The 24,526-nt window shown below is 36.7% G+C and overlaps 1 protein-coding gene across 18 annotated transcripts in view; it reads right to left on the bottom strand.

The window, feature by feature from the left end:
- The window catches only part of LOC119623841 (uncharacterized), a 147,797-nt gene that overhangs the window by 97,563 nt on the left and 25,708 nt on the right, over positions 1-24,526 (bottom strand). For 15 of the 18 annotated variants that reach the window (XR_005239894.2, XR_012094568.1, XR_012094569.1 and 12 more), the window contains 5 exons: positions 21,197-21,342; positions 20,508-20,616; positions 19,791-19,903; positions 18,876-19,062; positions 17,696-17,823 (listed from right to left, as the gene is read on the bottom strand). The gene's annotated coding sequence lies outside the window, so the exon portion shown is untranslated. The remainder of the gene's footprint in view (positions 1-17,695; positions 17,824-18,875; positions 19,063-19,790; positions 19,904-20,507; positions 20,617-21,196; positions 21,343-24,526) is intronic. The other 3 variants (XR_012094567.1, XR_005239895.2, XR_005239890.2) reach the window with 2 other exon arrangements.

Raw genomic sequence — 24,526 nt, 5'->3', positions numbered from 1 at the left:
TAGGAATAAATCAGTCCATTAAAGCTGCTGGATCTTTGCTTATTTGTATTTTTGACAAGTCAGAGCCCTTCCATTCTCTATTCATGAAACTAATTTTTAAAATACAAAAACCATATAGGACTTTATAACTATTGAATATTGTCTTGTTGGTTTAGATTGAGTGTTTCCAATAGCTAAAACTATACCAACAGGTATACACATGAAGGTGTATATATAAAAGGGGCTATAAAGTAACGGCCCTAGTTAGCCTATGAGACTTAATGGACACAGTCATTTTGCCACTGTCATACCCCATAGTTTCAACCACAAAGTAAACATCTCTGTAGGTCAATCATTCCACTTTTAACCCTGCTGCAATTAGTTATTTCATTTACTCTTCAAAATAGTACTTACCATTTCCTATACGCAGCAACTGAGGCATAGTAAGATTAATAACTTGCTGTGGGTCACATGAAAAGGAAATTCCAGGGCCAGGATTCAAAATCAGATACTTCAGAATTCAAACCCTATATTTCTTTCACTATCTCATGCATTTCTTTTTAGAAAATTGAAAGATAACATGAAAGGGAAAAAAATGACAAGAAATTTCTAAAGAGAAACCCTCTGGAGTAATTTGTATTTGCTCTAATAAAGGGAAGTACAGGCCATGGTGACTCACACACTTTGGGAGGCCAAGGCAGGTGGATCACTTGCAGTCAGGAGTTCCAGACCAACCTGGCCAACATGGTTAAACCCCATGTCTACTAAAAATACAAAAATCAGCAGCATGTAGTGGCACATGCCTGTAGTCCCAGCTACTTGGGAGGCTGAGGCAGGAGAATCACCTGAACCTGGGAGACAGAGGTTGCAGTGAGCAGAGATTGTGCCAGTGCACTCCAGCCTGGCTGACAGAGCGAGACTCCATCTCAAAAAAAAAAAAAAAAAAAAGTACAATTTCCCAGAGAGTTTATTATAATTGCCCACTAAACAAACATTTTCCCTGAGGTAACTTCCCTCCTCTGCTGCAGTCTCAAACAAAAATAATAACACAAATTTCAACTTCAAAATGTAAGTCAAATTTTGGATTTTCGTAACTATGGCTGCAGAAATTGATGAAATAAAAAGCAATAAAAAGATTCCAGAGAGGAGAAACAAGATCCCAATTATGGACTCCATGTGAATAAATTGTGTTTCCACAATGACAAATCAACTACTCAGTTCAACTTAAAAAAAAAAGTGACTGGAAAATAACATTGAGCCTATCTAGTTGATTGGTGGGAATGGGTCAAAATAGACTAGTGACTAATTGAATTGTTTTAAATTTTTGACTATCTTGGTGGATGTCACATAGAGTGAACATGCAAGACAAATGTTTGTTTCACCTACTGGGCTTCAGGACGTAATGCCCCAGGTGACCAAAGATTACGGCAACTTTAATCAATGAATTGAAGAATTTGGCAATTTGGTAAAAATATTCCTTTCAAATAGAATAACTAAGATTCTACTGTGAGGAACTGGATAATCACCTCTTTGAATAATAGCATTATGAACATACACTGTACCAATTTTTTAAACTATCATGAAAATTTACTTTTGAATTAAATAAGAGCACATAATGGTCCATCTTCATTGGTAACAAAGCTGTGGATGCTAAATTCATTTTATTACTTGCTCAATTACAAAATAAATAAGTGACTCATGGAAATCACTTATTAGATCTAACAATGAAAACCAAAGATCTTATTTTCTCTATCGGCTTAACCTGACCCTCTGGTTTTTATGAGTGTGATTTTTCTATGCCTTTATCTGTTGTTGGCACCTCAGAAAATGCTTCTCAGAGAAATTTAACTGTAACTTTCTCTAAAATCCTACATTTGCTTCATTTCTAAGGTCACAGAACAAATCAAGTTAATTAAATGTATTTCGTTGAATTAAACATAGCAGATACTATGTCTTCCATAAATACTTCCTCTCTTATAAATCTCAGAGTATAAATGAGTGTACATGTATATTAATCTATTAGCTAATAATTAACTTATCCAGCAATCTTTTATTGACCACCCTCTATGTGTCAAACATTGTGCTAGACCATTGAGATCTGAGGAAATAAGGCACAATTCTTTCCCCACGTAGCTATAGTCTAGTGGAGAAGTCATAAAAATGAGCATAACATTTTAACACAGTGAAATAAAAGTAGTATTACAGAGAATTGGGTTCCTGATGTCACCATCACCCAAAAAAACACCTATCACACAACAGACATTCAATATATGTTTGTTGACTGGCTGTATAATTGAATGAGTTACATTTGCACTAGGAAAACAGAGGTGCACCTCCATCAATCTAGGAGTCCTGTACTGGGGACTGGAGTGAGGGACAAGGAAGTGATGTTTGATCTTACTTGTATTTGTCTCCAGAATATTCTGACTTTATTCAGCATGAGAGGGGAGGAGAAGGGTCAGGGGAGGGAGAGAGAGGGGGAAAGAGAGAGAAGGAGAGAATGTAGAACTCAGTTGTCCATCTAAGGGAATTTTATTATAAGGTGATTTCTCCTACGAGGCAGGCTCTTTGTCTCAACCTCAGAGGAAAGAGGTTATTTTTATGCTAATTACATTAAGGCTCTAAAATATAAGTGACGTATTTGGACTTTTAAGTGGCTGAGGGCAGAACCTGGCCTGCAAGTTCAGTATATAGTCCACTACGCCATATCCCATACAACAAATTAATGAAAAAGCTTTTTATACTTGAAGGCAGACTTCAACAGATTTCAGTAACATTAAATAAAAGGTTTGACTTAAGACATCAACAGATCAGAGGAACTCAAGTATCAGCTGTATGCCTATGGTGAAATCTTTATAAATAAATTGATAATGCTCCCTTTCCAGAGGTCAATCTTTTATTATTCCATTCTAACTAGAATGCAGGGGAGAATGAAAGCAGTAACACAGACAGCTGTTGAAGCAAAGTAACAACGGTCTCCTGGTTAAAATCCTAGTCAAAGGACAAATTTTCTGAGAACTCATTTTACTATAAAAACTCAAGAAAATTAAGCCAGTGAGTCTAGGTTTCCTCCATTTAATGCTGTCTTCCACAATGATGAATCTAGTAAAAAGGGAAGCTGAATTCTGTCTAAATATTTGTCTTCCTTTAAAGCTGCCTCAGAATAAATTAAGCCTTTCTGCCTAAACCTCCAAGATTACAGTAAAAAGCAGAAGCAATATTGTAATTCTTGACTGTCTAGTTTCCATCCTACTACATTACTACTTTCAGACATTTGTATTTTGGCCTCTTGTCCTTCTGTTAAATTCCTGGATTAATCTCCTACTCTGGGTAAATTAATCAATGGATTTCCTCTACTGCTCTGAAGTTACTCAATGATGCTAAAAAAAAAAAAAAAAAAAAAAAAAATTACACCCTGGGCAGACTGATGCCAGTATAAGGCAATGGTTTCCAGTCTTAACTTGGCATCTCACTGCTTCTCAGAAATTCCTTCACTTGCATCTGCTCAGCTCCCTGTCCTAGTCTTCAAACCAGCTATTACAAATCTCTACATTCTCCTTCTGTCCACTCTCAGCTGACCACCTTGTCTCCTCCTTCCGAAAGAATAAAAGACCCCAGGAGGAGGAAATCTCATTTTACCAGTTGACAATCATGCTTAGCTTCTTTCCTCCAGTCTTGGAGGAGGGAGGTATACATTTTTCTATCCATAGCACTAGCTTGCACTCTCTTCCACCTCCCCCAGGAGTTGCTTCATTAGTGTTTCTCTTCTTTTCTTTCATTATAAACATCTTTTCCTTCTAATGTGCTCAACTCTCTCACTTTCTTGAAAGCCTTCCTTTGATCATACCACTTCTTACAGATAATATCTTATTTCCCTTCTTACCATTGCTGCCTCTGAACTTCCTCAAGTCATATTCATTAATCCATCCATTATAACTTACATTCCCACTAATTCACTCTTTCTGAGGTAATCATAAACATTTTTTCCAACAAAAGTCTGATACTACTCCAACCTGTCTTTATGCTACTTGGCAACTTTGTGAAATTTGATACCACTGAGTTTCTTCTGCTCAAAACCATTTTTGCCTTCGTTTCCATAGGGCCACTCTGGTCTGTCACTTGCTTCATTTTGTCTCCTTTGACAGGCTCTTCCATTCTATACCTCCTTTTAATGTGAGCTGGCTTGCCAAGTGACCAGCTGCGATGTTCTTCCATGCTTTCATTCATTCTCCCAGGTTAAATGTTGAGAAAAAAGAAGTTCTACAGCCTCACAAATACTACCTCCTACATTCAACATTCGTCTATCTCAAGACATACAAAATGAGAATGAAACAGTCACAGCTTTTGAGTTCCATGTTAATATTACTAACCTCTGGAGATCTCCACCAGGATTTCTTAGAGGCATTTTAAACAATATTTATCTCCCTCTCTAGCCCCATTAAATTGGCCTACTTCTGGTATAAGTCATAGTGGCATTACCATCCATTGTGGTACTTTCAACCAGAACATTCACTGCAGTCATTAACTTCTCACTCTCTCTGCTCCATCTCATTCAACTGGTCACTAACATCTGCGGATATTAACTCAAAAATGTTTATTGAATCTAGCCTGTCTTCCTCATTTTCATTACTATGCCTAAAATCACCTCATTATTTTGGGGGCTGGAAAATAATGAAATCTTTCTAACAGTTCCTCTCTTCTTTCTGCCCATGCCAGTATGTATATTTGTCTATGGTTGGCAGAGTTAGCCATCCTTTTTTTTTTTTTTTTTTTTTTAAATAACAGCACAGCATTTCAAATCATAAGGCTGTTTAAAAAGCAGACATGTAATCATATACCTTGGTCAGCTATTACCTACAACATTAAAAATCCAGATTTCTTCATGTGTCTGTTGGCTGTATGAATGTCTTCTTTTGAGAAATGTCTGTTCATATCCTTTGCCCACTTTTGGATGGGGTTGTTTGTTTTTTTCTTGTAAATTTGTTGGAGTTCTTTGTAGGTTCTGGATATTAGCCCTTTGTCAGATGAGTAGATTGCAAAAATTTTCTCCCATTCTGTAGGTTGCCTGCTCACTCTGATGGTAGTTTCTTTTGCTGTGCAGAAGCTCTTTAGTTTGATGAGATCCCATTTGTCAATTTTGGCTTTTGTTGCCGTTGCTTTTGGTGTTTTAGACATGAAGTCTTTGCCCATGCCTATGTCCTGAATGGTACTACCTAGGTTTTCCTCTAGGATTTTTATGGTATTAGGTCTAACATTTAAGTCTCTAATCCATCTTGAATTAATTTTCGTATAAGGAGTAAGGAAAGGATCCAGTTTCAGCTTTCTACTTATGGCTAGCCAGTTTTCCCAGCACCATTTATTAAATAGGGAATCCTTTCCCCATTTCTTGTTTCTCTCAGGTTTGTCAAAGATCAGATGGCTGTAGATGTGTGGTATTATTTCTGAGGACTCTGTTCTGTTCCATTGGTCTATATCTCTGTTTTGGTACCAGTACCATGCTGTTTTGGTTACTGTAGCCTTGTAGTATAGTTTGAAGTCAGGTAGCATGATGCCTCCAGCTTTGTTCTTTTGACTTAGGATTGTCTTGGAGATGCGGGCTCTTTTTTGGTTCCATATGAACTTTAAAGCAGTTTTTTCCAATTCTGTGAAGAAGCTCATTGGTAGCTTGATGGGGATGGCATCATACAGCCAACAGACACATGAAAAAATGCTCATCATCACTGGCCATCAGAGAAATGCAAATCAAAACCACAATGAGATACCATCTCACACCAGTTAGAATGGCGATCATTAAAAAGTCAGGAAACAACAGGTGCTGGAGAGGATGTGGAGAAATAGGAACACTTTTACACTGTTGGTGGGATTGTAAACTAGTTCAACCATTATGGAAAACAGTATGGCGATTCCTCAAGGATCTAGAACTAGATGTACCATATGACCCAGCCATCCCATTACTGGGTATATACCCAAAGGATTATAAATTATGCTGCTATAAGGACACATGCACACGTATGTTTATTGCAGCACTATTCACAATAGCAAAGACTTGGAATCAACCCAAATGTCCATCAGTGACAGATTGGATTAAGAAAATGTGGCACATATACACCATGGAATACTATGCAGCCATAAAAAAGGATGAGTTTGTGTCCTTTGTAGGGACATGGATGCAGCTGGAAACCATCATTCTCAGCAAACTATCACAAGAACAGAAAACCAAACACCGCATGTTCTCACTCGTAGGTGGGAACTGAACAATGAGATCACTTGGACTCGGGAAGGGGAACATCACACACCGCGGCCTATCATGGGGAGGGGGGAGGGGGGAGGGATTGCATTGGGAGTTATACCTGATGTAAATGACGAGTTGATGGGTGCAGCACACCAACATGGCACAAGTATACATATGTAGCAAACCTGCACGTTGTGCACATGTACCCTACAACTTGAAGTTTAATAATAATAAATAAATTTAAAAAAAAAATAAAAAAAATAAAAAAAAAATAAAAAAAAAAATAAAAATCCAGATTTCTTTGCTTTATATTCAAAGTTCATCACCACCTGGTCTCATTACGTTTTTCTAACTCCTTGTTTACCTCCTTTCCCTCACATACATGTACACCCAGAGCTCCACTATATTGAAATTCCCAACATAACTGTGGCATACTTTTGCAGGTGTTATTTTCTCTGCTTAGAATGATTCATCTGGCTGGGCGCAGTGGCTCATGCCTGTAATCCCAGCACTTTGGGAGGCTGAGGTGGGCAGATCATGAGGTCAGGAGTTCAAGACCAGCCTGGCCAACATAGTTAAACCCCGTCTCTACTAAAAACACAAAAATTAGCCGGGAGTGGTGGTGCGTGCCTTTAATCCCAGCTACTCAGGAGGCTGAGGCAGGAGAATGGCTTGAACACAGGAGGCAGAGGTTGCGGTGAGCAGAGATTGTGCCATTGCACTCCACCCTGGGTGACAGAGCAAGACTACATATCAAAACAAAAACAAAAACAAAAAACAAAAAAGATTCCCCTAATGTCTTCAGTCTGCATGCTTCAGCAATCAGCTTAAATGTCATCTTTTTTAGATGACACATTTCCCATTTACCACATAGGGATTTACTGACACTAAATTTTCTTTACTTTGTATGGCAATTTATTGATTTTTCCTCTTATCCCAACTTGACAATGTCCTAAAAGACAGATAATTTATCTCATTCATCTCTATCTTTGAGCCTAGCACAGTGCCTGGAATATAAGAGTTTATCAGTTCATATTGACTAATATTTTTGATAAGTATTTTATATTAATTGCTGAAAAATAATTATGGAATTTCACATAGGAAAAGCAGCTCACCATTATTTTGATTTCAATATGTCTCTCATGTTAAATACAGATTAGTTTTATGAATTAGATAAATCAGTCATAAAAGAAGTAGGGTTTTGAGCCATTCTATAAAGTTTTAATTATGTTATAAATTTGGACAGTTAAAAAGATAGCTTGATAGCTAATAAACGCCTTTTAATTGTACTATAATAGAAAATCTAATGTGGTCATGAATGTTTATATTTTTCAATCTACCTATCTGGTTTATATATTAAAAGTGTAATGTATCATTACATGTACTTACAATAGTTATAATGACTACTTTTATTAAAATATATGGGTTTTTAGAATAATTAATTGACCTCATTTATACAGGAGTCAATAAATATTTTAAATGTTCACACATGCATGTATTACATTTATTGCATATTTATCCTCTTGGCAATGTATAAGATAATAAACTGGTTTTCAGGTATTAAGATCTGACCATACTTTCTTTCCATCCCATCTGAAAATGTACAAATTGAAATTCTGAATTTTTTTCGTAACAAGAATTTTATAAGTTGACATCTTAAATTCATTTTAAGCACTCTGTCATGGCAGTTATATCAAAAGTTAAACTCAATTCTAAAATTTTATTTGGATTATATTGAAAGCTGTGGAAAAATAAAAGTGATCTTAGTAAAACAGAAGCCACCTGTGTACCATCCACACTATTATTAATATGCAATAGCAGATAAATACATTTTGTGAGTTAATGGATAAGAATGACTGAAGCTAGTAAAACATGCAATACATGGCTTTGCCACCATTTATATTTATGGTTTACATGAAAGAAACCACTTGTGATTCACAGTGAGAATTCATTACTGCAGAAGACAAATGTTACTCAGTTTTCACTGTCAACCTGTTCAGTCTTTGTTGTCAGAACCAAGCATCTGCCAGTGCGCTACCATGCCAGAGATCTCAACAGAGCCCTATGCTGCTGTCAATTTTTGCTTAAAGTTTTGTCAAAACCCAAATTCTTTTCAAGCAGCCACTCATTTGACGAGACTGGCATTCATCATTGATTACCCAGACATTCTTAAATCAGAACTGTTTTGATGCTCATTTGTGATTCTGTAAGCATAATGAGTTAACTATTAATATTTTTTTAATTGCTCTTGCAAGTACCTTAAGAAAAACCATTATATTGATTTTGCTTTAGTCACTTCTGAATAAGTTGCATGCCAGACACTAAATTTCACTTATTTCAAAGTATAAATCCCAGAGAGAAAATAAGAATCAAATATTTTTCAATTAAAATCTTTCATAAGCCATGACTAGCAAAGTGAAATAAAAGTGAACATAACATGAAGATTAAAATGAGAGACTCTCTAACAGGGATGACCAAGGTTTCCGGGAAGATAATCCTTTTTATATTACTTCCTTTACTATTTCCTTCTCTAATCAGACAGAGAAAGTCCAACAGTCATTTTCTATGTGTCCAAAGGCTAGAACTCAGTAGAGCAATGCACGAGGAGAAATCACTCATTTTCCCTATCCTCATATCCTTGTTATAAAACAAACTGAAGTCTGAAACCATATGCATTAGGATAGCCAAGGTATAGTGAAAACAAATATTTAAAATAAATGTAAGTGATCCCTTTAGGCAAATCTAACTTTTCTAGGAACTCCTTTTTTCTTCATGTTCACAAAAATAAATACAATTCTCACAATCCCTCTTTATTGGTAATACAAAAGCCAAAAAGTAAAAGGTAAGGTTTTATGGTATCATACTCTTTACACGTGAAGATCATTGAGCTGAGAATGCTTTTAAGACAATACTGTAATATTATGATGAAAATACTGACATAAAATAAGAAACGCATTTTAGGAAACCTAGTATTTAAGATTTAGATTAAACCTATTCATTAAAATTTGTGCATCTGTGCATTCTTTTTCTTTTTTTTTAAATGAAGTCTTACTCTGTCACCCAGGTTGGAGTGCACTGAAGCACTGTCTCCTCTCTGCAACCTCTGCCTCCCAGGTTCAAGTGATTTTCCTGCCTCAGCCTCCCAAGTATCTGGGACTACAGGTGTGTGCTACCAGGCCTGGCTAATTTTTATATTTTCAGTAGAAATGGGGGTTTGTCATGTTGGCCAGGCTGGTCTCCAACTCCTGACCTCAAGTGATCTGCCTGTCTCGGCCTCCCAGAGTGTCAGGGTTACAGGAGTGAGCCATCACTTGAGGCCAGGAGTTCGAGACCGCCTGGCTAACATAGTGAAAACCCATCTCTACTAAAAATACAAAAATTAGCAGGGCATGGTGGCACATGACTGAGAATCGCTTGAATCCGGGAGGCAGAGGTTGCAGTGAGATGAGATGGCACCATTACTCTCCAGTCTGGGTGACACAACGAGAAGCTGTCTCAGAAAAAAATTTAAAAAATGTTTTAATTGGTCTTTGTTAATAAATGAATAGTGACGTATATTTATCAAGCAGTGACTGTGAGCATCTTAAGATGCATTAGTCATTATCCATGTCTGAACTGCAATATTCTAGATGGGAATAGAAAGTGTGTCTCTACAAAAATAAGATCTGAGATGAACTTTTTCCACTTTCTTGAGGCATGCAGGGATTTGCTCCCTTCACACTTTAGCTGACATTTGCTGTAGCATTGGCATTTGTTAATGACTCCAAGTTTGGGTGGATTCACCAATGTCTAATCTGTAGTCAGACATCATGAGGAGGCCTATTTGGCTCACTTGGGGAATTTTTCCCATTCTTAACCATTATCTTTTTTCTCTGTGGACTTCATCTGGTTTGCCAGTTAGCAGTGCATGGTTACAGTCATTAGTCCTCAAAGTACTTATTTTTTTTTAGAAGCATCCCACCTTTTCTTTTCCTGGAATTTAAAAAAAATACACAGTAATAGAAAGGGAGCGTTTTTAAAATTCTCTAATCTTCCTATAATTTACCCATTTTAATTTTGTCAAACAAAAGTCTCCATGTGGTCAAAGTTCATGCAGCTAAATTTGAGTCAGTATAAGCTGTCATTAAAAAAAATTAAATACTATTTAGGTGTGCCTTTTATTGCAGATCCTGGCAGGCAAGGCTAAAGTCCTATTTAAAAGTTGAGAGCCTGTTAACTCTTGATGAATTTTGTTATAGGAGAAGGAAATTAAAATAATCACCAGATGCTAAGTTTTTGAAACTAGAAGGAAGCTGCTGGCAATCAATATGGTAAAGACAGGCAGTGGAGAGATATGGAAAGCATAAACAAAATTTGCTTTTAGCCACACTAACTTTTAGCTATTGCCCAGACATAAGGAACATGACACGGAGAAGCAGAGAAACAACATGAAAAGATTCCATGAAAGCAGGTGCTCTATCGGGAGACTAAGACTCCCAAGAACATAGGTCATGAATAAAAAGAGCCCAAGGAGGTTACATTGTACAAAAATATCAATATAAGTGTTTACCATTACTACATTTAGAACTCTTACAAAAATATCAATATAAGTGTTTACCATTACTACATTTAGAACTCTTATTTACTTTTCCTTATCTAGGCTAGATGTCAACTATTTTGTGAAGCACTTCCTGACTTGACAGCCAGAGCTTGCCACTTCTACATTCATAGAGCCTCCACAGTGGCTCACGCCTGGAATCCCAGCACTGTGGGAGGCTCAGATGGGTGGATCGTTTGAGCCCAGAAGTTTGAAACCAATCTAGGCACTTAGTGAGACCTTGTCTCTATTAAAAATAAAAGAAAAATTAGTCAGGCATAGTGGCACGTGCTTGTTGTCTGAGCTACTCGGGAGGCTGAGGTGGGAGGATTGCTTGAGCTCAGAAGGTGGAGACTGCAGTGAGCTGTAATTGCACCATTGTACTGCAGCCTGGTGGCAGAATGAGATTGTCTCAAAAAAAAATCATTTATTACAGCAGATGCTACAATATTTTCAATCTCTGCCTCTGTGTGCCTCCACAACCAAGGTGGAAACTTCTTTTTTTTTTTTTTTTTTTTTTTTTTTTGAGACGGAGTCTCGCTCTGTCGCCCAGGCTGGAGTGCAGTGGCCGGATCTCGTCTCACTGCAAGCTCCGCCAAGGTGGAAACTTCTTGAGGGCAAAATCAAGTATTCAGAGTTTTATCTCCAAGATCTAGCAATGTCCCACAGGACCTGGTACATAAGTGTGCACTCCATAAATGAATAATCAGTGCATGAATTGTTACATTACATTTAAATAATAGATTTGACACCAAGACAAAGCATTGCTTAAGAACAAGAATGAAGGAGTTTCAGTTGAACTTCAGAACACTAAGGTCACCAATTTAATGGCCAAGAAAGGCTCCATTATAGGACAAACAAGGATTCTTTCTACTTTCTGCCGTTATTTTTACCTCACTGATTGCAGAAAAAGTCCTACATTGAAATGACTACAACACACATAACGCAATGATTGGTCCAAAGAGATCTTCTAATCTAGTACCTCTTCCTTGAAGTTAAAGCCCAATTATTACTAATCGTAACTCCTACTAATACTGACTTAGTGCGGCATTCCAAATAGCAGTAATGTGCTTTGAGGGGGTGGGCCAGGAAACAAGATAAACTAAGTTTTGTCTTGAAGTCTGGCACATAATATTGCCAAATAAGCACAAAAATAGCAACTTTTGCATCGTCTATTTATTAAGACTTGTTCTCCCATCTATTTTCTGTGGATATTTCTCAAGGGGTAGAGACAGGTACCTGCTATAGTCCCTGTTCTCCCCTGAATGACACTAACCAGCTATTTTTCATGGCCATTCTAAGATCTGCTTTGACAAATGCTGAAAAGGGGACCAATGCTGAGCTAACTTGCTCTGCCCAGCAAGGAGAGGCAGGTGACAAGCATTTCTATAGTGTCACTGTGGGAACTAACCAGAAATGTTTGCTTTTCTGGCTTTGTCATCCGGCATGTTTTAATTTCTGTAACCTGCTTGGATACAGTGGGTGAGAATGTTAATTAATCAACACAACAGTGAGTCTGTCTTCTGGAGAAAAAGTAATATACCTGCAATATAGTGGTATACCTATTTTATCAAAGAAGCTAATTTACAATGGTCTACATTTCTCGGTTATGTAGGTTACAAGACAGTAGGCCTTCGTATTCCACACAAAATTAATTTAATTCCTGTGGGTATATTGTTAAGACATTCCATTTAACATTCCCTAGATAAAAAAGCACAAAAAGTAGGGGCAATGACTTTTAACATTTAACTGTGTTTTAGTCTATTTCCTACCTGGGTATTATCCAAGGCCTTACTGGTAAATATTGAAATTAAATCCATGCCTACAAGACTTCTGCTAATGAATAAGGAAATCGACTTATCTTCAGCTAGGTCATATTCCACAGTCCTAGACAAGTGCTCCTCAAAGTCTCGTCTGTGGCTGGCTGCTGAGTCCAGCAGTTTTGTTACTGGTCCACCACAAAATAGGCACAGACATTGTGAGCAATCATTTAGAAACACCTACAGCAAAGTGGCAGAGTAATTTTATGTTTGTTGAATCTAATAATAGAAAATTGAGTTTCTGTTTTGTATGTCTCGGTTTTAATTTTATTTTTCTAGTAATTCAATTGTATTCTATCTTATGAAAGTATCAACCATAGTTGATTGTTAATTAAAAGAAAACTAAAAGAAAGATTCTTCCCAAGATTAGAAATATTCAGCAAGTTAGTGCAGTGGAGTGTTTAGGGTCAGGTCGACCTGATTGGGATTGCAGCTCTTCCACATAGAGCTATGTGGACAAGTTACTGAAACACTCTGTGTCCCAATGGCTCTAGCTGCAAAACGAACATCATAATATCTGCATCTCAGGATCCTGGGGGAAAATCCAATAAATATTGGCTTTGGTGTCAGACCACCCTCAGTTTCCTCAACTGTTAAGTGGATGTAATAATCCCAGTATCACTGAGTGGTTTAAGGATCAAATAACTTGGATAAAATCTGTAGTTCAGTGCCTATGCAGTGTCTAGCAAAAACCTCAAGTCAGCAGTCATTATTATTTGAAATGTCTTATGCATAGTATCTCCTCGATAAATATTAACTTGTATCATCCCTCATTTGTGTAGAGGATCCTGAAGCACTCGTGCCTCCTGATTTCAGTCCCTGAATCATGGACTGATGCTCATGAATCCATGACTGATGTTCTCAAAAAGGATCTGAACCCTTTGAGAAACAGTTTGTGGATGTGACCCAAAGCAGCAGGACAGGCTGCTTCTGTTTACCAGCAGAAGTTTCTTCTCTTCATTTACATCTGAGAAAATTCTCCTCTCTGTGCTGAATTATATAATGCTGGGAGAAGGCAATTGACAGCCATATCATAGGAATGCACAGAATAGTTCTTTCAGGTAATGGGGAAAAATGTCAAAAGAGAGATCATCCTATCACTTCTTTCACAAATTATTAAACATCATGTGTCTCTTCATGCCCATCTTTTTAAAAACATGCATGAGGGGCTAGCTGTAATAAGTAAAAAGAAGACATAGGCCGGGCATGATGACTCACGCCTGTAATTCCAACACTTTGGGAGGCCACGGCAGGCAGATCACCCAAGGTCAGGAGTTCAAAACCAGCCTGGCCAACATGGTGAAATCTTGTCTCTACAAAAATACAAAAATTAGCCAGGAGTGGTGTTGTACACCTGTAATCCCAGCTACTCGGGAGGCTGAGGAAGGAGAGTTGCTTGAACCTGGGAGGTGGAAGCTGCAGTAAGCCAAGACTGTGCCATTGCACTCCAGTCTGGGCAACAGAGTGAGACTCTGTCTCAAAAAAAAAAAGAAAAGAAAAGAAAAGAAAAAGAAAACATAAAAACCTCTACATCATTTTAGAGTTTACAAAACACTTTGATCTGATTTGATTTTTACAATACTATGGGCAGAGTCTTCTATTTCTACCTCTGATAAACTCAGCTGAGAAATTAAATGGTTTTCTAAGCATACATTCCTAGTGAAGGCGTACCTTAAACTTGAACGCAATCATTCAAATCCCAAAATATGGGTACAGAAAATACAGGTGAAACAAGTTACATTTTAAAAAAGAGTATTTCAGGAGAACGTCTTAGAAAAATAGTCAGATATGTGAAACACTTTAAATTATGAATACAGATCTCTGAAAGAAATACAATGGACAACCAAGAATGAGAATATGGATGGGATGTGGGTAGAAAGAAAAAAAAACAATTGATGTATATCCAAAAATAAAGAATATTAGGAAAAAATGTTCAAAGGATTACAGTTGTCTTTAAGGTATAACTAGATACAAAACCCACAGATATAAATGGGAGAAAAGAAAAAAAAAAAATTGAAAAAGCTGACAGACATTCCTAAATGGCCCTAGGCTTAGAGACAGAGGCAGCCTTTGAGGATGTCAGACAAACCCCATAGAGAGCCCCAGCAGGCACCTTCAGCAGCAGAACTAACCTTACCTGTTGGCCCACTTAACCATTACCACTCTGAGGAGAGCTCCTGAAGGCAAGGGGTAGATCACACTGTCAAACAAATGTCTCCAGCTGCTACCGATGCCTGAAACCTCATCAACTTAGTATCTGACCCTTAATAAGAGGTCAGTGACCTTCACAAGGGCAGCACCTCAAATGTTCTCAATCATCTAGATCTTTGTGTGGATGAATTTCAGGTCCTTATTGAAAGGAGGTCTTAGCAGTAGAGAAAAACAGACAGAGCAAATAAGGAGAGAGTGTACCTTCTCAAGAAAGGCTGGTAATGCTGACGGAAGGTACTGCCTTTTCACGTTTTTCCCAGTTTCTGTAGTTACCACGATCGCCTGACACAATTTTCTTTAATATTTTTATTAGGTAATTTTAGGCAACATTTTTTGAATCATAATGAATACAGAAAAACTGTATATAGAGGATATGTGTATACATGCAAAGACAGGCAATAAATAACAACAATATTAAAGATCATTGCTAAGACTCATCAACCTCTTAACATAGGCTTTATATTCATTATCCTGTTTAATCTTTACAACCACTCTGGGGATGGGTATGATTACTTTCCTTTACTTTCCTCATTTTGTAGGTGAAGAAGCGGGTTTAGACACTGTTTATACAGCTAATAAGTGGTAGAGCAGGAATGCGAACCGGTCCAATTCTGGTTCAACCACCATATTTGTGCATCAAACTTAAATGGTAATATTTTCATCATATTACCCACATTCATACATACATCAATATTCTAGATTCCCGTAGCAAGGAAGCCAAAGCCCCTTATTATTAAAACTTCTAAAAATAGTAAAATAATCATAACAGAATAGAGTGAATTTCTAAGCTAAATCACAAAGCTTCCAATTAAAAATGATTTTGTTTGAAACTTGCTTGGGGAAACACCCCTAGACCCAAGGAGTCCTTGTTCTCTCCCCTCCTCTATTTGTATTATTACTTCATTGAAAAATTTGGACTAGTATGCTCAGTAAGTATGTGTGAGCAGGTATTTGACCTGAACCATGGATCACTGATCTTCATATTTAAAGACATATCTGTTCAAGGGGTCTATTAACTTTATGTCACATTAGAGAGAAATGGTAGAGCCTTCTTTTGAGCTGTAAACTTATTAACATAGCATAGTGGACGCCTACAAACCACAGTAGCTGAAGGGTGACTGCCTCCTTTCCCTTCTCCTCACCATGACAATTATGCTCTAATTCACATTGTATGTGTTTCTTTGATTAAAAAACAAAACACATTTTATTCTCTAGCATTTTTCATTTAACAAGTTAGAAAAAGAAATGCCAAAAAAGAAAAAATCATCCTTGTGCCCTACCTCTCTAAATTTTATCCTCATTCATGACTATCTTGGGAAAGGGTTTTGAAAACCAGAAAGCACTAAACAAATGTAAAGGCCTCATGTTATTAGACAATGAGAGGGTAATTTAGTGTACCAGAGTGCTGTGGAGTTGCCCTGTTCAGTGTCTGAATGATTTTGGTTATATCCATGGCAGTGCTGCTATACTTAAACAGAGAAGTGCATGGCAACTTTGAAATATTTTGAACTTATTGATTTTGAACCTCTCTTTAGAAAATAAATGAGTGTCCAAAATTCCTCATGGACCCAAAGGACATTTATAAATAGAAAATCTTTGTCAGGTTGAGGCCAAACTGGCTACAGAATTTGTCTAATTACTGAGACAGAGGGACCTCAAGCCCTTGAAAAGATCCTAGGTACAGTCATAACATGCACATGCATTCATCTTTAATTATTCATATTTTTCTGGCTAAAACTTTGGAAATGTTATTTTACTTTTCCACTGTATTCTCTGTTAACTGTTGATCTAATCTGATAAGAAATATCTACAGGATGGTCATAGAATATAAAACCAGGCAAAGCAGGTTTATATTCCATGGTAAGATGGCACATGTGCAGACTCCAGGGAAAGAAGAGGCTTTGTAAAATTTATTTCAATATATGAGTATGTGGGCACCAGCTAAGGAACTTTTTGATTCATTCATAAAATGAGTTATGATATTATCACTCTCATCTGACCCATCTCAGAACTTTAGTCTTCCTACTGCAACTGTGTATTGCATTCACTCATCCAAGATGACTCTTATAAAGTGATCTAAGCTTCCTTAAAAATGCATTCAATGTCAATAAAAACTGATAATATTCATCCCAATTTCACTGTTACCAGGGGAAATCCCCTCCAAAAAGACAATTCCACAGCCCATTACTATTCAGGGAGCAGGGCTAATGCTTTTCCTCACTCTTTCTGTCCCCAAGCTTCATCTGCATGCACATGAGAAAAAGACATTCAACACAAGACAGTGACAAGCCAAAAGGTCAAGGATCAGCATAGTAATATGATAATGTGCTTTTTAATATTTGCTTGATTAAGTGAGCTTCACAAAATACATAAGGAGGTTTATACTTACCACTTAGGACACAGTAATCAAATTAATAGAACACTGTGAAACCCATTCTCAATTTCTTGTTCTAGTAGGAGCAAATAATGACATGTAAAATTTTGTAAAACAAAATGTTTTGAGGTACTTCACAAACATGTACATTTAATGGGATTTTTTTTATCCCAGATATTTAATTTTTAATAACCCAGGAGTTATTATTAAAACTACTTGGACTTCTTCTACTACATTCTATTTTGGCAGTGGTAGAAAGTAGCCCCATAACATGCTGGAGAGAAGGGTACACCCATTTGGGTTGAAAAAAAATCCACCATAGTTAATCCTCAAAAGTGAAATTTTTGCATCCTATAATCAGGAGTTGCTGGGCATTTGATTAAATACCCCAGGCATTTCATCCCCAACCTACTTTCATTTCTCCCCCCAACTGGCAAACAAGAAAAATTAGACCAAGAACCTGAAGAAACAAAGTGTATACTTTAATACAGAAATGCTTTTACCTGCCATCCTGCTGTGAATGAAATGGGCTGGGCTTTCAAAATGTTAGTCAGCTTAACTCCCAGTTGGTGGCACTGGGAAAATGTAGCCACTCAGTCTTATTACTGTGTTTCTGTTCTTTAACTGCCAACTGGAATACAATAGAGGATTCAAATGGAAACAAAAGAGAGATGGATCCAGAAAGAACCAGAAGGATGACAACAAAGCAAATCAAGAAAATGCTAAGGAGCCAAAGACACTGTGTTCCCCAAAGTCAGCATCCCAGACCTTCTTTACATTGAAGATAATTATGCTTCCATTAATTGCCACTTCCCCTCAGACAGTCATGATATTATCAAATCACAAATTATCTAGTAGATGCTTATCTTCACGACATTTTAGGAAAATCATAAGATATGCTTAACCCAAAGAGAGAATGGCTATATCACGTTGCTCAGACATGGATAATATATATTTTACATGTTATGAGAGATTTTAATATAGCATACAGGGTAGCAGTGTTGAACACACTGATATTTTTGGACTTGAAGACAGTGCCTCCATTCTGATGGATTACAGGATATACAGCATACATAGAGGGCTAGATATTTTAGTATCCTCATATTGCATCAACAGGTACCTGGAATTTTACTTATGGTCAGCTTCTCCATCATCTCGCCATTGTTTTTTGTACTTTTTTTCTTCTCATGCAGACATTATATTATTACAACAGTAGACACAAGGCTGCCACTTATCATACAATCCTCATGTCCTCTTTTAACTTCAGAACGTGTCAAAGTATGTATGCCATTGTCTTTGGTTTGTGCACATTTAAGAATTCACACATCAAAAGTCAAATTTTGTCCAGGGTTACAGAATAGCATGCCTTTCCCAGCCTCCCCGCCCCCACATAAGAATAATGATGTACACAATTTATATTTTAATTTAAATATGCTGTATGGTGTACTGAGTCATATTTTTCTAAGATGCCAAGGATAGAAAAAAACAGTAAAAAGAATGTGACTTACACATAAACAAAAGATATTCAATAGCCTGGCTTTTAGATCACAGTTTAAATAACTGTATATGAAGCTTTATATTATAGATTTCTACACCGAATGGATAAATGAAAACTTCCATGGGGCTGGGATAGTCATAAGTACAATCATATGAAATCACATCTTAAGAGACATAAAATCTCACCTTATCAGATGTGACATCCAAAATGTTGCATTTTCCCTGTGATGTTATTAATAATGCAGGAGCATCCTTCTTATAGAGAATATCTTTTAGAGAATATTGTCTTTGGTAATAATCAGAATCAGAGTATTAACCAGGTGATCCAAAGTTAGAGTGCAGATTGCAAACACCCGTTGTGGTTTCAGCCAGTCTGAAAGTTCAGAAGAAGAAAAAAAGTAAGAATTTTTGACTGGTCAGCAGAAAGCAAAAATCTAAAAAAAATACTAAGGTTTCTATATTACTGTGAATGTGCTAGCATTTTATATTTTAACTATCTTTTAATGTTATTTTATTTATAGCGATGTGGTCTCTGCTACCCAGGCCGGAGTATAGTGGCACAATCATAGCTCACTGCAGCCTCAAACTCCTGGGCTCAAGGGGTCCTCCAGCCTCAGCCTCCCAAGTAGGTGGGATTACAGGTGTGAGTCACTGCACCTGGCTTAATTTTCTTATAATCCATTTTTGATCCCACAAATTACTAAAACTCAAAGTTTAGTTTTAGTAAACTAAATAGATAGATATACTCAAAGTATATCTATCCCAGACAAAGCAAGATGGTAATTTTTCAATTTTCTACTTTGAGGCCTAAATTATTTTCCTTAATCTTCTACTCTGCTCAAATTCATTATAAAAATGAACAATTTACCATCTCACTTCACATGAGAAAGATAATATTATAGAATGTGGATCCCAGGATAGAACAACCAAATGCTACCTGGGGACAGATGAACACGAGTGTGTGCGTAACTTGAATTGTTCCAATTATTCTTTTGCTTATAAAACAATTTCTATATGAGCTCCAGAAGCCACTTTGAAGCAACATCCATTAGCATACAACATTTTCTACTTCTGGAAGCCAACTCACAATAAATCTCTTACCTTATAGAGAGACAGAACAGCACAGGGCTCGTAACAGGATAAGTGATGCATAAAATGTTCTTCGGCTGACTTCCCATGGGATTTATATTTCCAAACCTAGGAACACCGTCTGCCTGCATGGACGGAATGCTAAGCAATGCAGTCAAACAACCAATATGTTATGTATAGTTTTTTAGCTTTAAGAAATCTAGAAGAAACTGTAAAATATGTAAACAAGCAAGTTTGTGTCTAAAAATTATAGCACAAATTAGCTAGAAAAATACATAGCTTAAATAAGGAAGGTTAGTGATGGGCTCATATCTGTAAGTGTGATTGCGATTATGTAGGTAATATGTTTTTTTTTAGAAACTGACGGGTTGCTGCATTCTTGGTTATAGGTTTGAGAGAGACTCTTTTATATCGTATAATGCAAGTATTCCACGTGGAAATCATAGGATCTGAATTACAGATAAAATATCAGTCAAGGAGTCCAGTTTTGGGGGTTTATTTTTCAAAAGTACTCAAGAGGATAAAGAAAAGAATCTAAGAAAATAAATAAGAAAAATGCATATGTTGAAATTCTACTTACATTTTCTCATTAATTTGTTTGAAAATAAGGTATCACTATTTTTTTTACAGTATAGTTTCAAATCAGACTTATTTCCTGTCCAAATTTAGCCTCTGTTCATTGTGTCATATTTCTGCAGGCATGGAAGGGAAATCAATGCCCCTACTCACCTTTGGGAGAATTTCACTGCCACGCCTCCATGGTTCTATGGGATCCAATAATCCTTGGCTCAGTATTGATTTTTCTATGACACCTGTAGAAACAGTCTCTCCTTCCTTTCTAACAAAATATAGCAACAAAAATCATGTAGTTTCTGAATGAATTAAGCATAGGTTATTAAGCACAACCTCATCCTGTAAAGAAATGTGGTTTGTATTTTTTAAAAAATGTTAACTTTGCTTGATTTTTCTGAGCCATTTAACAACTGTTTAAAGGTGATGTGAACATCTATTTGTAAAAATAATTTGAACATAACTTTCTTAGGTTTCTGGCAGCTAACTCCTATACTGTAAATAGTATTTATTCTTCTAAGGAAATAGACAAATGGTAAAGCCTATCTGAGTTCAATTCCCAATTTTAAAATATCTCCAAAATCAAAATCTTTTTGAATATAAAAATCTACAGTCATGCTTTTAAAATCTAAAGTTTTGATGAAATAGAGGACCTTCAAGGGAGTAAATAGGGTATATCAAATCCTAGGAGAGAAAATGGGTTAAATTTGGGGTGTATTTTGTAGCATTAAAAGAGTTGGAAAAACAGGCAAGAAGTATCAGCCTTTCTACTTTTCTTGACAAACACAAATGCAAAAAAAACCACAAAAAACAAAAAACAAATCTTGTTTGCAATATTCTTTACACACCTGATTTAAACCTCAAAGGTATTTGTTTCACCCTAAGCAGACTTCTTTGGGCATGTCTGATTATATTTCCCCGCGGCCATTCTGCGCTGAGTGGAGTAACTACAGTTAGCAACCTATTCCATCACTCACTCCATCATCCTGAGAATCTGCAAAATAAAAATGCAGTGTTTAAAAAAAAAAACAAAACAAGCAAACAACAACAACAAAAAACTTTATTTTACATTTGCTTTTCCCAGTAAAATCCTAGAAAAAATGCAGAGCAGCGTGTTTCCCACAATATATGTGACATCTTGGTTAAAAGTGACAGGACCATGTTGCACTCTGGCAGGTTTAGTGTTAAGACCTGACAGATAAAAATCTGCATGAACAACCTCCCTGCCACAGATATTTAAACTCATGTGAAAACTTTGATTTGATAGTCCCTTGATTAGCTTTTGCAACGGTGAATGCTACTGCCTTTCGAGTTCATTATAAATTACAGAATTCTTCACAGTACTGTCAATTTAAGCTCTCGTTTCACTAAAAGGCAGGCATTTTAACCACACATCAAACCTGTGTACATTTTTGAGTTAAATAATTAGATCAATCCAAACTCCAGTTCGCAAGGGAGAAGTTCCATTGTTTATCAGGCCATGTCTACACTGGCTGAGCAAAGCGCTCTGTTCAGAAGGAGAAGCGCCTTTGGCAGCTAGAGTCCACATAGCTGACCCATGGATGCTCGGGTGGAGTTTCTTCACCTAATTACACAGTGCAGTGAAATTACTGAACATTTGACGAAAATGACCCATGACAACAAAAAAGCATGACATGATTGTTGTTCTAATCCATTGACATGGTAGTCATTTAGAATGTAATTCAAAGAATCTATAAGAATGAGAAGATGCTTACACTTACAGCAGATGATGAATATGGGTACCAAAATACTTGATAACTCAACATTTGGTTTTACCCAAGTCATTCTTCCTAAACAAGACAGTGGTGGCACAATTTTAAAATGCAATTTCAATACCTTTTCCTAACTGGTCCAGGTTAAGCTCGCAATGCTAATCTTATATTAACAGAGAAATCCACAGAGTTTAAATAATTAAAAAGATGATTTTGATCACACACACACACTCACAAATGAGTTAAAAGGTAATCAACGTTTTGGAGGAAATATTTACATTTTTATGACTTGATCAGTTAAGATTTAGTAACATCTACGGGTGCATTCGATTCTGGTGACAATACCGTGCCCTTGACTCATCTTGAACGTTTTAGATAAAAAGTGGTTTAGCAGAAACGTTCTACTAACAGCCATGAAATTATAGGCTTTCCCTTCCATCCATCCAAACACACTCCACCCTGTGAAATAATAGAAATGACACTAATCACCTTTGGAATTTTGCCAGCCTTCCCCACAGGTGAGCTGCAGAGTTGGACTAAATTGCATTGGAGGAATAAAGCCTGTTTCACCCCTGTGAATGCTGTCAGAGGGCTTCAGAGTGCATGCATTTCGATTCATTGAAGAAAGCAGAAGCAAAGGTTTAACTGTGTGGGAATCTACCAGAACTGTTATCCACGAGGTACACTTACTTCTATCAGTATCACCCCAAAATAAATTAATTAGGCCAAATGCAAACCCATTTTCCATAATCACTTGAACTTTGCAAATGGGAGCAGCTCATTACTTTTCTTTTTTTGCCAATCCCAACTTCAGATTTTCAAGATAAGTGTTCAGTCACTCTGTTTCAGTTTGATAGTCATGCAATTTATACATCAAATCCCCTTTTGCTGGGTGCAAACTTCCAACTTCAGATGAAGTCATGACAACATCTGGCTGATCAATTTTTTAAAGTGTCACTCAAATTATAAAATAAAAGAAATCTAGTTGCTCTAATTGCCTTGTTTAGCAAAGTTCATCTAAGATCAGTTGAATTTTATATCTTCTTTTTCTATATGAAAGCCCTGAGAATATCTAAATATAAATATAAATATAATTGTTGCCAAACATGTTTTAGTCACATATTGATGATAATGATGATAGTGGTGGTGGTGGTGGTGGTGGTGGTGGTGGTACTGGTGCTGGTGCTGGTGCTGGTAATGATAATGAACTAGCAAACATCCTTATGGTACTTGACTATGGCCCAGGTACTGTCCTAAATGCTTTGTGTATAGAAACTCATTTAATCACTCAACAACCCTGTAAGACAGATGCTGTTAGCCCAATTTAACAGATGAGGAAACAGGATTACAGAGACAGCAAGTAACTTGCCCTGGATCACATAGTAAATGGTAGAGATGGATTTGAATCTGCGCAGTCTGGCTCCAGCATCCGTACTTTCTTAGATGGTGCCGTGCTTGGCCTAGACACAGTGATGAAACTGGCATATCATTATGCATACAGATTTAAATTAAAAGGTGGTGTTTTTACATTGGCTCTTTCCTTCCTATATGAGTGGAATTAACATGCCTAGTGGAACTAGGACTTTACTCTGTAAACTACTCTGTCCATCCGACAGGCTCATTCTTCTATTTCTCACTCATTCATTCTTCTAAATCTCATTCAGGATTTCCTTTACACCTTTCAACACTTACATTCTAAGATGTTTGTAAATGTGAAAAATGTCACATAAGAAAGGAACTGTAAGAATAAAAATGATTAAATTGGGTCTAAGAGTAGAGCTTGTACCTAAATGTAACCTCATGGGATCAGGCCTACTGAGGTCAAATCCTGACGCTACTTATTCCAGGTTAGATAAGTTGTTTTATTTCTCTATGACTTAGTTCCATTATCTAAAATGGGAATGAAAATTGTACTACAGTTTAGTATTGTGAAGATTAAATAAATTAATCCATATAAAATGCTTACCCCAGTGCATGACACATAGCAAGCATTTGATAAATATGAGCTCTTGTTATTATTATATTTGGTTTATATAGACTAGCCTTCAGTTGCAACTAAGCATTAAAAATTAAAATTTGACATTGTAGTGTGAAAGTATTAACACAGATGTAAGAAAAATTGGTTGTTCTCACAGGAAATCCTTTCATCACAGAGACAATTTGGCTTTAAAAATTCACTGAGACATATTTTCACAAATAATTTTATTCCCCCTATTTTCAAGAACATAGACAAATTACAGATTGTGACAGACCACCTAAAAAGTCATTGGAGTTTACAATGTTATCACCTAACAAACTAAAAGTAGTCTTTTTTTCTTTTCTTTTTTTCTTGAGACAGGCTTCTCTATGTCATCCAGGCTGGAGTACAGTGGTATGATCACAGCTCACCACAGCCTTAACCTCCTGGGCTCAAGGGGTCCTCCTGCCTCAGCCTCCTAAGTAGCT

This window comes from Chlorocebus sabaeus, chromosome 11, assembly GCF_047675955.1.
Source record: "Chlorocebus sabaeus isolate Y175 chromosome 11, mChlSab1.0.hap1, whole genome shotgun sequence".
Lineage (NCBI taxonomy): Eukaryota > Metazoa > Chordata > Mammalia > Primates > Cercopithecidae > Chlorocebus > Chlorocebus sabaeus.
The sequence above is the reverse complement of the archived record's forward strand: the minus strand, read 5'-3'. Positions and strand labels throughout refer to the sequence as shown.